Raw genomic sequence first — 16,310 nt, 5'->3', positions numbered from 1 at the left:
TATAAACTTATATATTCAAATTACTTGAATATAAATTTTCCAAAACCTTATTTTAATGTTCAAAATATTATTTTCATTCATTATTTTAAGAATATATTTATGCACAATTTAAATTGTTACATTTGCTTTATATGTAGAACTTCCATATAAAAATATAAAATTAATTAATTTCTATTTTTCATTAATCTCTATCTTTTCTCTATCTTTTAAATGAATTCGAAATTTGTCTAGGTTTTTAAATAAATAAATTTTTCTATACATTTTCTTATCTATTACTTATTATAAGCTTAACAAACAAATATTTTATTTTGTCTTATTTCATGTAATAATAATGAATAATGAAGTTGCATTTACAAACGACGTTCCATCCCAAAGTAAGACTTGGTTGTAAATTAAAACAATACAGTAATTCAAAAGTTATAAAAAATAATTAATGAAAAAAAAAACAGATATATTTGTTATAAACTTATAAATATATTCAAATAATTTTTGTATTTTAATATTTAAGATCCTTATTTAAATGTTCAAAATATTATATTCGTTCATTATTTTAACAATATCTTTCATTCCATTAATCTCTATTTTTGTAAATTAATGTGTAATTTACCCAGGTTTTTAAATAAAATAATCTTATTTCATATTATATAATTCCTGCCCACGGAAACAATTAATTTTTCTACATAAGTTTATCTTTTACTCATTATAGACCTAAGAAGCATTTTACATTTATCTTACATTTACATTGTAATAAGACATAAAGAATTTATTTTTATAAATTATGAATCATCAAAAAATAATAATTTATTTGAAAATAAGAAGTTATTTAAAAAATTAAATTACAATCAGCTAGGTGACATAGTAAAACACGTATAATTATTACAAACTTATATTCCAGTAACGTTTGTATTTAAATTTGTTAAATTCTTATTTAGATGATTTTTTATGTTCATTCATTATTTTAACAATTTATATTGCTATATTTATTTTAACTGTTAACTTTTATGTCGTATAACTACATGGTAATATACATCCAAATAAATATTTCAGTTAATTAATTTCTGTTGTCTTTGTAAATCATTGTGAAATTTGACCATGTTTTTAATAAAAAAGTTCTCATTTATATTATGTTTTTACTTTATTCTTGTCTGCGAAAACAATTAATTTTTCTATGTAATTTTTTTTACTCATTATAAATTTAATGAACATATTTATTACATTTTCATTGTTGAATCTCTCAATGTTTATAAATGAGATTTCATATAATATCAGATTTTTAATTGATAATGTATAATTGTGAATTTATTAGAAAAAGTTGAAATTTTAATGAGGTAGGTGGAATTTGGCAAAACAAATACAAATAAAACAGTTCCTTTTCGTTCTAATTCAACTTAAAAGGAAATAATAAATCTTTTATTATTAAGAGAAACCATAAAGCATTAATTAACATAATTTAATTCAATTACTCGATATAATTAGAAAATATGAAGCTATTTAATTCACATATCCAAGAAATGTTACTAACTGCTGTTAACGTTATTAAGACACTCTGAAATTGAATTTTGTTACAACATTTTCTACATCAGCTTGTTATCTGTGTATAATTGCTTTTATATCACATTGTTCTTGAGTCAGGGGAAGAAAATTACCCGCATAACTTGGCCTTAACACGGAGAAATATTCAAAGGTGTTGAGTTAAAACAAGCAGAACCACAACATCCTAAGCGATGAACGTCTGGGGTTCCATTGTCCTCTATGTATTCACGATTTAAATGAGTTTATTAAATTCATACATTTATAAATAATAATCCACCTAAACAGGTTGAGTACAAATAAACGACCTTCCGTCCTTCGGAACGTTGTACTTATCTCTTGGTACGCAGTGGGCAGTGAAATTAAACTTTTAATGGTAGAATTTTCTTTTATACGACTTTCGAGTTGGATTTGTGGTATTGTTGTTTAGTTTTTAATAACTACACGTGTTGAATTCCTTGATAGATGATATATTCACATTCCTGTTGCGTGTTATTACGTTTCAATAAGATGTTAAATTGTTATAATTATTTTGTTGTGCTATTGTACATTCGTATGCCATCAAATTTTTACGTGGACTAAAGTTTTGATCGACCATTTATGTTGTGTTTTGTGCGTTGTTTCCTTTACGTTTATGAACTGTTGAACGGCAACAGGTACGGACGCGATCAATAAAATATTTCCTTTAATTCCTGCCTTCGACATTCACGACAATCAATTCATTAAATTACCCTCGAACTTCATACGTTTCCTACGTCGAAATTACCTCGTGACAAGTGCAATTTATCAACCATAGGATATTATTTTATACAGTTGTTTACAATGAGACAGATGCCAGATAATGATTTTATTTGCCATTGTTTCGTCGTTCGAGAATAATGGTCGACTTTAACTGACGCTAAAATATTCATTGTCCGTTTTGCTGCACTAATGGACTTAATTTGAAAAATGTGTATTAACCCGTTCTCTGCATAACAATCGATATTGTCGATGTTTCTCTTTGCCGTGCTTCTGATTCACTTACTTCGAAACGGTTTAAATAATTGGATACAACTTTCGGCATGAAAATTTTGAGTGCGTTTTCAGACAATGCTTAATTTATAAGTAATGTACGGTTACAAGAGAAATTAAAAATGAGCTGTACCGTTTTTGTATGTGGTGCACATTCATTGTTGGTACCTGTTCAATTTCTTTTTTGTCATTTTCTTCAAGAACACATTTTTTCACATTTAAATAAAAATATATTTTTCTATAATTATGAAGTCGGAAATGCATTTTTTTTCTATTTTTAACTTTTTTTATTTATTACTAAATTATAATTATTAATCTCTTGTAATAAATTTAAATTATCAATTATCTGTTTTTTTTTATAAATTAAACTTTGTTTTTTCTTAAAATAAAATAATTAAAATTTAAAAAATGTACTTATTTTTTCAACAGTGTTATCAATTGTTTATTCACTATTTTTAATAAATTAATTTTTTTTTAAATTGGACAATTTATTATATTTATTATAAAAGTTTTTTTTCTAATATTGTGCATGGCGTTACAAAATTTTTAAATTATTAATAACTTTCTCTACTTCTTTAAAATTTTAATTAAATTATTATCTGAATTTATTATAAATTAAATTTCGTGTATTTTCTTAAAAGAAATTTTCAAAATTTTTTCATTATTCCAACAAATTATTCATTTTTAAGGTATCTACGCATTTAATTTCTCAATATTTATTATTATTTTTATTTTTATAAATTTCAATTTGTTTAATTTCTCAAGCAGTTTTTTTTAATCTTCATGTTTTTCATTAAAATAAGTTAATTTTTCTATTAAATTATGAAATATTTATTTCTCATATATAATTCAGACTTCAACTAGGTGGTTAAAATTATTTAAATATCCTCATTTTCTTCAATATTTATCAATTTCCTAACGTTTCAAGTCGAATAATTTCAGTTTTAAACTATTTTTTAAAATTTATTCCGGAAATTTATTTCTACTTTTCTTGTCTGAAAGAAAATAGCACAAATATTATAAATTTCTAAGATGCACTTGTTTTTTAAATCTAAGAATTTTTATTTCAAATTGATTTTTATTATTAAATTTCCCAAGAAATTTAGAATAAATTATTTTCTTTATTAAACTGGGTAATTTATTATTAAGATTTCTGATATAAAATTTATATATTTTAAAAATTAATTAAATTTCCTCATTAATTTTCAAATTTTGAATTTATATTATGAAATAATTTTTGATAATGATTTCATTTAAAATAAATTACTTTAACAAATTTAATTTCTAATAATAGACTTAAATTTCTCAAGAAATGTCTTTCTATTTCAATGTTTTCACATAAAATAAATTATTTATTCTATCGAACCTGACATTAAACAATTTCGACAAAATACATATATATTGTTAAAATTAACTGAATTTCGTCTTTTTTAATTTTCAAGATTAATTAAATTAATTAACGTTCAACAAATTAATAAATAATTTTTAAAAACTGAATTATCTCTTTTTTCCAGATTTTATTTTCAAGATCAATTAGCCTTTTAATTCTAACTTTCAACAAATATTTATATAATTTTTAGTTTTTTCAATTTAATTAAAAATTCCGTTCGTTTTTCCTTAAAATAAATTAAATGTTATTTAAATTGGACAATTTATTATTATTTTTATAAATGAATTATGAATTTCTTGAAAAAAAAAAAATAATTTAATCTGCATGACTTTATAGTTGCATTTTTATTATAATTTTATTTAAAAATTTAATAAAAAAAGTAAAATAATTAAATTAAATCTTAGTTTTAACAATTCTCTAATATTTATTAATATTAATAATATCCTTTTTTTTAATCTTTTTTATTTTTTGTTCATTTTATTGGAACATAACATTATACAAAATATAAATAAAAAATAAAATATAAATTAATATATTCAAACCGTTTATTTATTTTACTTTTATTTCATCTTTTCTCAAAACATACTTAATAGTTCAATGATTTCCCAACAAAATTATCTTTATCTTTATTTTTTATCTTTTCTTTATTTAACTATTTATAATAATTATTAGGCAGCTGCTCAGGTGAACAAAAACTATTATTTGATAGTAATTGTTTGATAATTATAATTCTTCTTGCACATTCGGAAGAAATCCTCATTTAAGATGGAAACATAACTGTACTAACTCAGGAAGAACAATCGTATCACTGTAAAAATCTCAAAGGTTGTTTACAATTTTGTCATGTTTGTTTACAAGTAATTGAACACTGGCAATCGGTGCATTCATGTTTGAAAAGAGCACTCGGAGACAAACGAAGACGCAACGTCGGCGGTACACTGTTAGACAGTTCTTGATCAATGTTGGTGGCCTTCGTGGTGCATCCACTGTTTACAAATAACGTGCGGGACACGCAAGTTAAATAAGTATATCTAACAGTTTAGATAAAACTTTATTTTCTACAATTTACACTGTTCAATATAGATGCTTTATGTACAATAATTTCTGCTAGACTGCCATCCATCCCCTTGGATGGGCCTATTTAAAATAGGGAATGTTTACGTTAACCCCATTAAGGGATACTCTTAATAAGTGGGCGAAAACATTCCCATGCCTAAACCACGAAGAGATAAGATAACTAACTATATACAAAACTATATCTAACATAAACACTAATATAAACACTAATACATTTAACTCCTCCCTTCTTAGAGAGGGCCTTAGAAGGAAAGAAAAAAAAATATTATTATTATCTTATTTAAACATATATACATACATACATATATATATAAATATATATATATATTTTTTTTTTTTTTAAGGGCCGTACATAATAATATTTACAACAATACATACATAATAATACCTATACAATAATATACTAATAATACATAATACATTACAATTATACTGTTATGCGTTGCCTAGAACTCATGTATTGGTCGAAGGAACAGGGAATACAATTCTTGAATTAGAGTAGTATAAATCTACTAGGAATATAATAAATACTGTATTATACTGTAATATTTATGTGTTTGTTTTTTTTTTTTATATATATATATTTTAACTGTTCGATTAACATGAATTTTAGGTAGTCTGGGAAGAGTATTTTTAAATTATTCGGTATATTTGAGATTTGCATTAGAATGGTATCGGTTAGACAGTGGTCTTCTTAGGTTGTTTTTGTTATAATTTGTATTGACTGTTTGTATTTTTTGTGTTAAATTTTTATTTACTACATAGGGTTTGAACTTGTTGGCAAGCTTGTTCCTGTGGTCAGTTTTGTGATAGACTATTGTACCAGGTGTATACTCCAGTGGTTCGTGTCTATTTTTATTAATATTGGTAATGTTCTTTGTTTTATCGGTAATTAATTTTTCTTTGATGTTTTTATATATTTCTTGAGTTAATTCTTTATGTTTGAGAATATAATTATTCATCATTTTTTTGTTAATGTCAATGTCGAAAGGTGAGTTCGTTTTAAGGTGGCCGTTAATTAGATCGCTCGGTTTGTGTTTTGTTGCTGAATGGATGCTGTTATTATAACCTAGTATGGCTAATGGCATTAGGTCTATGATGCTTTGGTCTTTTTCTTTTGTTTTTAATATTCGTAGGTGTTCAATTAGACTGGAGTGTAATCGTTCGATAGGACCATTTGAGGTGTGTGTGTGTGGGGTTGTGAAATGTATTTTAATTTGATGAAGATCCGTAAATTCTTTGAAAACTGTATTTTTAAATTCTGTGCCATTATCGCAGATAATAATTGATGGTGAATTATGATGGCTCATGAAAATAATAAGGGCTTTAATTATATTTATTCCGTTTGGGGAAGTTACCGGGTATGCTTGAGCATATTTTGAAAATGAGTCTACTATCGTCAAAAATTTTTGTGTGTTTGCTGAAAATATATCGATATGTACAATTTCGAATGGGTGAGACGGCGTAGGTGAAACATTGAGGATTTGTTTAGGGGGGTTTCGGTCGTATTTTAATGTTTGACAAATTTGACAGTTGTTTATGTACATTGAAATTGTATTAGTCATATTAGGCCAATAATACCGGTTTCGCAGTTGCATTGTTGTTTCATTGATACCCCGATGGTTTGTTTTACCTTCGTGGTATTTTTGAATAATGTGTGTTTGTTCATGATCATCTTCGACGTCTTGTAAGATTTCGTTACAAATGACTAACTTAAGAGCAGAATTTCTGAAGTTAGATTGTAGTGTACAATTTAATAGATTGAAGTACTCTTTTTGATTTATTAAAATTGCAAAGGTTTTGTTACTGGTCGTAAATTCTTTAAATATTTTTATTATATCTTGCTCAAAATTTATTTTTGTAACTTCGATGGTTGTTCGATTTTTGTTGTCAAATAGTTTTTTCAAGACAGGTTTCTTTGGGTTTTGTAACACTACGTTGATAATAATTTGATCTTTGAACATATTTAAGGGCTTTTCTGAAATTGGGATATTTAAAATAGGATTCTCTAAGCTCGTGTGGACGGTTGCATTATCGTTAATTTCTAAATTGTCTTTTGGTTGAGCATTTTCTAGTGTTTCTAGGATTTCGTCTAGGTCTTCGACATCTGACATTTCGGGGGCATTTGCCAGAATAGATTCTAGTTCTGCCATTGGATCAAGTTCGTTATTGTGCATATTACATTCGGTTATTTTTATTCTGGAGAGTGCATCAGCATTAGTGTTCGATGAACCTTTTTTGTATATAATTTCGTAATTATATTCATCCAATTTAAGACGCCAACGGGTGAGTCGTGAATTAGGATCTTTGACTGAAAATAACCAATGTAATGGTTTATGATCCGAAAAAATTTTAAATTTTTGACCATACAGGTAAGGGCGGAAGTACTTTGTTGCCCAAACTATTGCCAACAATTCGCGCTCAATGGAGCTATAATTACATTCAGCTTCGTTAAGGGTTCTGGACGCATATGCAATGGGTTTATCTTTGCCAGGCTCTCCTTGTGACAGAACGGCGCCTATTGCGAAATTGCTCGCGTCTGTTGTCAAATTGAAGGTTTTTGTGAAATCTGGATATTGAAGGATTGGGTCGTTCATTAACAGTTCTTTACAATTATTAAAACAATTTATGTATTCCGGTGTTAAAGTGATTTTTGCATTTTTCTTTAATAGTTTGGTCATTGGTTTGGTCAAATGTGCGAAGTTGGGAATGAAGCGCCTGTAGTAACCTAAAAGTCCAAGGAAGCTTTTTATTTCTTTACTAGTTTTGGGAATTGGAAATTTTTTTATTGCGATTATTTTGTCTGGATTTGGTTTAATACCTTCTTTTGTAATTATATGCCCTAAGAATGATGTTTCTTTTTTTAAGAATTCGCATTTGTCTAGTTGAATTTGAAAGTGTGCCTTGCGTAGCTTACCGAACACGAGTTCAAGATTGTTAATGTGTTCTTGAAGGGAGTTTGAGAAAACGATAATATCGTCTAGGTACACAAGACAGATTTTTCCAATCAATTCTCTCAGGATATTGTCCATAACTCGTTGGAAAGTCGCCGGGGCGTTCTTTAGACCGAAAGGCATGCGGACGTATTCGTAATGGCCGTTTTCGGCATTAAAAGCCGTTTTTTGTACATCGTCAGGGTGCATTTCGATTTGATGGAAACCGCTGGCTAAATCTAGAGTGGAGAAATAATTACAACGTCCTAGTTTGTCCAGGACATCAGTTATGTTTGGTATTGGATATTTATCGTCTATTGTTTTTTCATTTAATTTGCGATAATCCACAACTATTCGCCATTTTTTCTTTCCGGAAGCGTCTGATTTTTTAGGTACTACCCAAATAGGGGCGGACCAAGGAGAGTGGCTAGGACGGATTATGCCCTGTTCTAACATATTGTTAATTTGATTCTTTACCTCCTCGCGATGTACGAAGGGATATCTGTATGTTTTAGTAAAAACAGGTATTTCGTCTGTAGTACGAATCCTATGTGTAATTTGATTGCTGAAGGTTAGACTATCATCTGGTTTAAAGAAGACGTCTTTATATTTTCTGCATAGTTTGATAATTTCTTTTTTTTCTTCTGAATTTAGATGATCAGTCCTAATAACTTCGGAAATATTTCTTAATTTAGTTTCTTTTGCTGTTATATGAAAATTATACAGCTCGAAATTATTGTCTGCTTTGTAGGCTTTTAGCGGGTAAAGTAAGGAAAAATTAATTTCGTCATCTGATACATTTGAAATTTCTATAAGTGCTTTACCATTTTTAGCTGTCGTTAATATTTCAGGAATTTTGCAATTTTGAATTGTTTGTTTTGGAATTAATATATTACCTTCGGAGATTGTTGTAGGCACTTGTAATGTTATTGTGGTGTTACCGGGAATAAGTTTTTGAATTAATATGTTATTACTAGTCTGTAGATAGAGAATTTTATTATTTGCATTTGGGGTGCTTAGAATGTTATTAGGAATATCTAGTTTTATTTGTAGGATATGCATATTATCTACTCCTATTAGACCGTCAAAAATTTCGTGAAATTTAAATAAATGAAATGTTATCACCTCATTACTATTAAATTCTGGAAATGCCTTTATTTGCATGACCTCGTCGTGTTTGGATGATGCAAATGCTGTTGTAACAATAAATGGTTCTTTGATTATTTTGTGAGGGTAATGTTTATGAGCGATTAAAGGATTAAGAAAAGATTTTGTAGAGCCTGTGTCGATAAGTAATTTTAATTGAGGGTTTTTTATTTGGATGTAAGGAAGTTTTTTTCCGTTGGGATTTGTGTGGAATTCAATTACTTTGTCGGTTTTGAATATTGGTCGTCCCGAAAATTTTCATAATAAGGACTCTCTTCGTTAAATTCGTAAGTAGTCTCGTTTTGATTGGTTTTAGTGTCGACTGGATTATTGTTTTCTAAGTTATAGAGCTCTTCAAACTGAAATTTAGGTGACTGATTTTGACGAGAATTGATTGTTTTGGCTCTAACGTGGGATACACCACTCATTGGTGTAGGGTGTTGGGTTCTGTTTTGTTTAGTTCGAAAATTTACAGGGTTACGGGGAAAGTTTTGTTGTCTGTTGGGGACGCCTTGACCATGCTGGCGATTTTGGGAACCTTGGGAAAAATTTTGATTGAGTGGTCTATTATAATTTCTTTGGTTTTGGGAACCTTGGGAAAAATTTTGATTGGGTGATCTATTATAATTTGTTTGAACTTGAGAAGCATAGTAATTGAATTTTTCTTCGCTTTTTACGAATTCAAGAGCTTCTAACATATTTCTTGGACTTTTTACCCTTAACATTGAGGCTAATATAGTTGGTTTTACATTTGCTTGGAATACCGTTAGGGCGCTTTGGTTAAAATGTTCTAATTTCATGTGTCGCATTTCTGGATTCGGTTCATTTAGGGTTACATAATTATTAAAAATATTGCATAATTCGTAAATTTTATTGTAATAATCCGAAGCGGTTTCGCTGCGGCTTTGCCGTAACTGGTGAAGATCGTACAACAAACTATGCTCATTTCTAATATCACCAAAGTGTCTAATCAATTCCGTTCTAATTTGTGTAATCGAAGTTGCGTTTGAGTTTTCAATAACTGCGAGGGCTGGGCCTCGTAGTTTATTAGTAATAGAAGCGGTGATGTAGTCGTTTATTAAACTTTCGGGGTCCTTAATATCATAAAATTTGTTAACTACTTTTTCCAGTCTCCCAATAAAAAATCGAAGTTTGGACGAATCACCATCAAAGGTAGGAATGGTATCCATCATGTCTTTAATTGTAATTTGAGCCATTTTGATTTACTTGTTTGTTTTTACTAGTTAATAAATTTAATTTTGAAATTAATATCGAGTTCTAGCAGTTTTTAGTACTCTAATTCTGAATTGCTTCAATTTCAATTCTTTAAAATGTTAATGGGAAAACATGAGTTACTTACATAAAATTTATAATTTTATCCCCGTTGCGTGGACTTCTCCTCGATGGACGTAGTTCAGCGTGTGGGATGGTTTAATTTGTGGTTTCCTTCTGGTTTCTCCGCGATGGACGTAACTAGTTGGGAGTTCCACTTGTTTGATTTCCTGAATCTCTTCTTACTGGTTTCTCCACGATGGACTTAACTCAGTTGGATTCTCGTAGATTCTTCTTGTTGTGTTGCATCTATGTGTTGCTCTGGATTTCCTCGATGGATGGTCCTCGGCTGATTGTGTTTAATTGTAGTATTTGTTCCTTAGATTTTCCTTAATGGATGCTTCTTCGGAATGTGGTTCTTTCACTTCCAAACGATTGAAATCGACGTGATAGTTTCACTGAAGTGAACCGTACGACTGCGCCAGTTAAATAAGTATATCTAACAGTTTAGATAAAACTTTATTTTCTACAATTTACACTGTTCAATATAGATGCTTTATGTACAATAATTTCTGCTAGACTGCCATCCATCCCCTTGGATGGGCCTATTTAAAATAGGGAATGTTTACGTTAACCCCATTAAGGGATACTCTTAATAAGTGGGCGAAAACATTCCCATGCCTAAACCACGAAGAGATAAGATAACTAACTATATACAAAACTATATCTAACATAAACACTAATATAAACACTAATACATTTAACTCGCATTAACATATCCGTCGTCGCCCACGAGTCCAATATCAAAGTGGTGCAAGATTTCTGCATTTGCATAAGCGATGCGGCGTTCCGTTGTTGGGAAATTGCGGCCCGAACGGAAAACACATTTGTAATGCTGTCAATGAGATAAACTGTGTCGCGGGAATAAATTTAACAAAACTCATTCACTTCTTTCTCACATAAATTTATTTTTTTTCTTCATTTTATAGATTTTCTATTAAATTGATTTCTCAAAATGATGCAAACATTAAAATAACTAATTGTTAATATTTATCATAAATAAAATAATATGCAATAATATAATATATAATTATATAAATTAATTAATGAGTAAATATAAATATTTTCAATTAATATACATGATTATTCATTTTGTAATATGTCAGTAATGCACTACTGTTAATTAAAACCATCAATTTCTGCTTATTAATTAATATTTACTCATGCATAAATATTTTTTTAAAAGTGTTATTAAATTTTAAAGATATTTGTAAAAATTCAAATATCTAACCTAAATAACAAATTAAAATTTTAGGTTTTATAAACTTTATACTGTGAAACAACTTTTTAAAAATTTGATAAAGTCAATTTATGAACGTTTCATTTATTTTTCAAAAATTATTAGAAAGAAAATGGTAAATATTAATTAGTTTTTGTCAAAATATAATTTAAGAATTAATAAGAATACATAAAAAACCTTCTGATAATTTCAGTAATTATTCAGGATTAAAAAAACATTGATAAAATAAAATTTTTCTTAAATTTTAATAAACAATAAAAGGTTGTAAAATTTCAAATACCTACTTTAAATAACTAATATTTAATATTTATAAAATTTCTTCGATGTTAAATCAGATAAATGTTAATTAGTGTTTAGTAAAATATATTTTAAAAATTAATAAACATTTAATTGAATTTAATAATTAAATAATTTCCTAAATTTCTCTAAAATAAATGTGAAAAACTCATTTAAATAAATAATTTATATAATAATAAAGTAATAATTATGCATCCTATGTAATTATAATTTTCGAAATCTTTTTACAATTTTCGTTGCATTTTTTTTTTGTTTTACAAGATTTTCAACAAATTTCAAAACTTCTCTTTAATTAATAAATTAGAAACTTTTAGAACATTATTTTATTTATTTCTCAGTTATTATCAGATTAGTTATTAGTTTTGATAATCATTGGATGAAATTATAGTAACCCTGTACAGTTATGCATTGATGTGGTGCATCAAACAAATAAGTTAATAGAGATCTTCAAACGTATAATTAGATTTCTTCGTGACCGCGTTGACAAACGTCGGTCTCGTCTCGTATAATTTTAATAGCAGGAATTGTGCTAGCTATAAATATTGTCTGGACGTATTAAACTAAATTCCGAGCATAGCTCAAGACTGGTTGGTAATTGTGTTCTGTTAATTGTCCGGCATGAATTCTTGCAATTTATGCGATATTTTGTCGGTTTCGAATCCCACATCGGGTATAATTCAGGATTTCATGACATCAGCTCTTTTAAATCTTATTTGCGTTGGTGCAGGGTTTAATTTAATGTTACGGGTGCATTGTTCATCAAGGTTTATCACCATGTGAATAATGTAAATTCGTGATGGACTAAAATTTTGATTACGAATTAAAAATGCTTAATACTTACCCTGCATATTTTCACCATCATCTTATTCATTTCTCTTTTAGAACATTTTTACCTTAGAAACAGATTCTGCAAACTTATTTTATTAACAGGGTGATTAACAACTTATTCATTAAATTTTATGGAGAAGGGAAAATATTATCGAGATTATAAAATTTTCATTAAAATTTTGACAGATTGAGGATTTAATTAAAATGTCTCTAAAGCAACCTACAGTATTGGACAAAATTAGAGCGACTATCTAGTAAATTGTTTAAAAAGCAAATTATAAAACTTATTTATGCCTACTATATTTTTCCCATTCAGTAGGGGAGTATAAATTCTGATGTACCAGGTCCGGTCTTTGTCTCGAATAAATTGATCTCTCTGAGGCCTCTCTTTTATTTTGTAATAATTTTGGGTTACTCTATTGTTTCAAAGACAACGAAAACAGCAATACTTAGCAACTTAGTAACAGCAAACCTTTGTAATAGCTCTATTACTTTTAGTTTAATTGTATTACATTTGTTAAAAAATCGTAAGTCAAAAATCTTACGTGTTAGGAAATTATTGCCATCATTTTCGCTTTTAGTGACCCAAAATTAACTCTACAATCAACATTTTATTTACAATTTAAAAATACAGAGTTCCATTGAAAATAACAAAGGTGATGTCTATTCCGGCCAAACCGGAATTGATATTTTATTCAAAATAAATTAGAAAAGTAGTTCAAAAGTTGTTTTACCGGTTTCTATAAATTACTAATATAGTTAGAAGAATCACCCTTCGTTTCATTCTAAAAGCACTGATCATTATTTGTTTAGTGAAAGTTAAAAAAAATTAACAGCGATACTTCAGAAGATTGCTTTCAGTATTTAAATTTAAATAATCAGACCACTTTACTAACCAGTTAAATACCAATGTATCATTCTAAAATATTTTCTTTATGTTAAAAATTTCTTATTGTCAGTGAAAGTTACTCTTATCGGTTAATTATTAATTTAGTAAAACCATCATAATGAATCAGTTTGAAACGCCACAAAGAGCTGACATTGAATCGGGTTATTAACACTTTAGAGACCTCCGTGCACTTAAATGAGAATAACAGTCAGACGCACCAGAATTGATTTACCATTTTCCCGTCCATGTAAAGATAACCTTTGTCCGCGTCTCTGTGTGTCGACGCATCGTCTATTTGCATATTGCTCAGCGGTTAAAAACGGTAATTATCGGTTTTGTTCTTGTAATACGTTTGTCGGTAGGAATCGCAATTATCCGGTAGCGTTTTGCAATCGATTACGACGCAACTTATACGGCGTTTGATTTTTAATAGCTTTATTAGCCAAATTAGAAAAAACAAACGAATCAACACATCAACTCAATTTGTTCAACATTGTTTTCCGTTCAAGCAAAATTACGGCGAGTTCCTTTAATGATCAATTTATCTGTAGGATTATAGGAAAAAACAAAAAAGTGCCCGCGGCGCAAACTCCGTGTAATCCGAATGAGTTAATGCCCGCTTAATACCCACGTTACGATCGTAATTCGATCCGTCAACCATCGAATTTAATACGGATTCATTGGAAAGTAGAAGATTTCCACGGTCCGGTTTTATGGACGTGTTTTTAAAAAAGGCGGCACACAGACTGAACCCCAATCGATAGATAAGTTCAAAAGGACCCGTATTTTTAGCGAACCGGGTCCGAAATACGATTCTCATGTACTGAACTGTTTGTTTCGTTTCAGGGCTGTTTTTAGACAATCCCGATCCGGTAAGTTCGATTGATTGTTGAAGTAATAAAACTGGTTTATTCATTTAGTTAAATTTCATACATCCTCCGAAACACAAGTTTCCTGAGGTAAAATTTTTCCTATAATTTCGTTTTCAAAATGTCTTCAACAAGTTAATATTATATTTATACTAATAGAAGTACATAAAAACGTTATTTTTGAGAGAATATATCCTGTTTTGTTTCTAACTTCATAAGTTCGGTCACTATGTAAAACTATTTTTCCATATTTTCTTTTAAGCATTGAGAATCACGGAAAACAAAAGAAAAGAAATCTTTCACAAGTTGCTGGTATGGAAGGCTCTTATGAACATTTTGAGCTCATAGATATATGATATGACATGTCGGGCCTTCAATAAGTCATTTAAATAAAAAATGTTTTATACTTCTTTTCACAAATTTTGTGTGAATAAAACAATTTTACCGTTTAATGGTTTTTATTTTTCACTGTTTTTACTAGAAAAAATATGTCTATTTTTTATTCCTTATAATTAGTTTATATTAGCAATGATCACCATTTAAATAACAAATTTTAACTAATTATAATACATAAAAAATATATTTCTAATTAGAAAGTATAAATATAATTTTATACAGAATTATTCATAATTTACATATTTACATTTTCTGATAATATTACATTTTAACTTATTTATAATTTACAATAATATAATAATATTAAGAAAGATTATTTATGAAAATTTTTCATCCTATGTTGGAGTAACATACGAAGTAACAATATGTAAATTTTCTAAATAATTTTTTACAATTTTATTAAACACTGTTTACCATAAAGTAACTTTTGTAAAATTTGGAAAAATTAAAATCAATCAACCTTTTATTTATCTTTTGAAAATTTTTTGATAAAAAATGGAAATATTATTTAATGTTTAGCAAAAAATTATTAAAAATAAATACGAATACATAAATATTTTCAGAAATTATTCAGAATTTTTAAAAAATAATTGCAAAAGTAAATTGATTTAAATTTTCTTAAATTTCTATAATAATAAGCACAAGAAGTTTGTAAAAATACAGATATCTAATCGAAATAACTAATTTTTAATATTTATGATGCATTTTTGAAATTTACACTATGAAGTAAGTTTTTGAAAATATTGAAAACCAATTTATAAACCTTTTATTTTATTTATTTTTTGAAAAATTATGAATAAAAAATGGTAAATATTAATTAGAGTTTTGAAAAATATAATTAAAATTATTAAAAACAATTTGTAAATTGATTATTTTATTATGTGAAAATTATTATTTTATATTGCTTTTCATAGATTTTCTGTCGAAAATGAATTTAAATAAAAAACACATAAAACAATTATATTTACTGTTTGAGCTAGAAAACTTGTATCTGCTGATTTAACTTTAACTAAATGTCTGACAATAGTTTAAATTAAATAAATATTTAATTGTATTATACCTATATAAAAATATATTTCTAAATAATATATAATATATATAATATAATACAATTTATATACATTATTGTTTATAAATAAATTCTGGGAATATTTTCAAAGTTTAACTTGTTTATAATTTATTATAATTTACAAGCGGTAAATTCGTAACAAATTTTACATAATTATCAAATCTCTTGTTTCCAGAAAAACGATAAACAAACAACAGTCTTAAATGTCAGTCATTGGGTGCATCATTTTCATTTAATTTCTGTACAAATTCGTCATCTTTCTGCATCATTATAGAGATCTGAAAGTCTTTAAACAAACGCTAT

General features: G+C 27.5%; 1 protein-coding gene across 4 annotated transcripts in view; it reads left to right on the top strand.

Annotated features, from left to right (window-relative positions):
• LOC109595347 (uncharacterized) overlaps positions 1 to 16,310 on the top strand; it is a 46,497-nt gene that overhangs the window by 2,599 nt on the left and 27,588 nt on the right. For all 4 annotated transcript variants that reach the window (XM_049963572.1, XM_049963573.1, XM_049963574.1 and 1 more), the window contains exon 2: positions 14,520 to 14,545. The gene's annotated coding sequence lies outside the window, so the exon portion shown is untranslated. The remainder of the gene's footprint in view (positions 1 to 14,519; positions 14,546 to 16,310) is intronic.

The sequence above is a fragment of the Aethina tumida genome, chromosome 2 (assembly GCF_024364675.1).
Source record: "Aethina tumida isolate Nest 87 chromosome 2, icAetTumi1.1, whole genome shotgun sequence".
Lineage (NCBI taxonomy): Eukaryota > Metazoa > Arthropoda > Insecta > Coleoptera > Nitidulidae > Aethina > Aethina tumida.
This window is presented reverse-complemented; position numbering and strand designations above follow the sequence as displayed.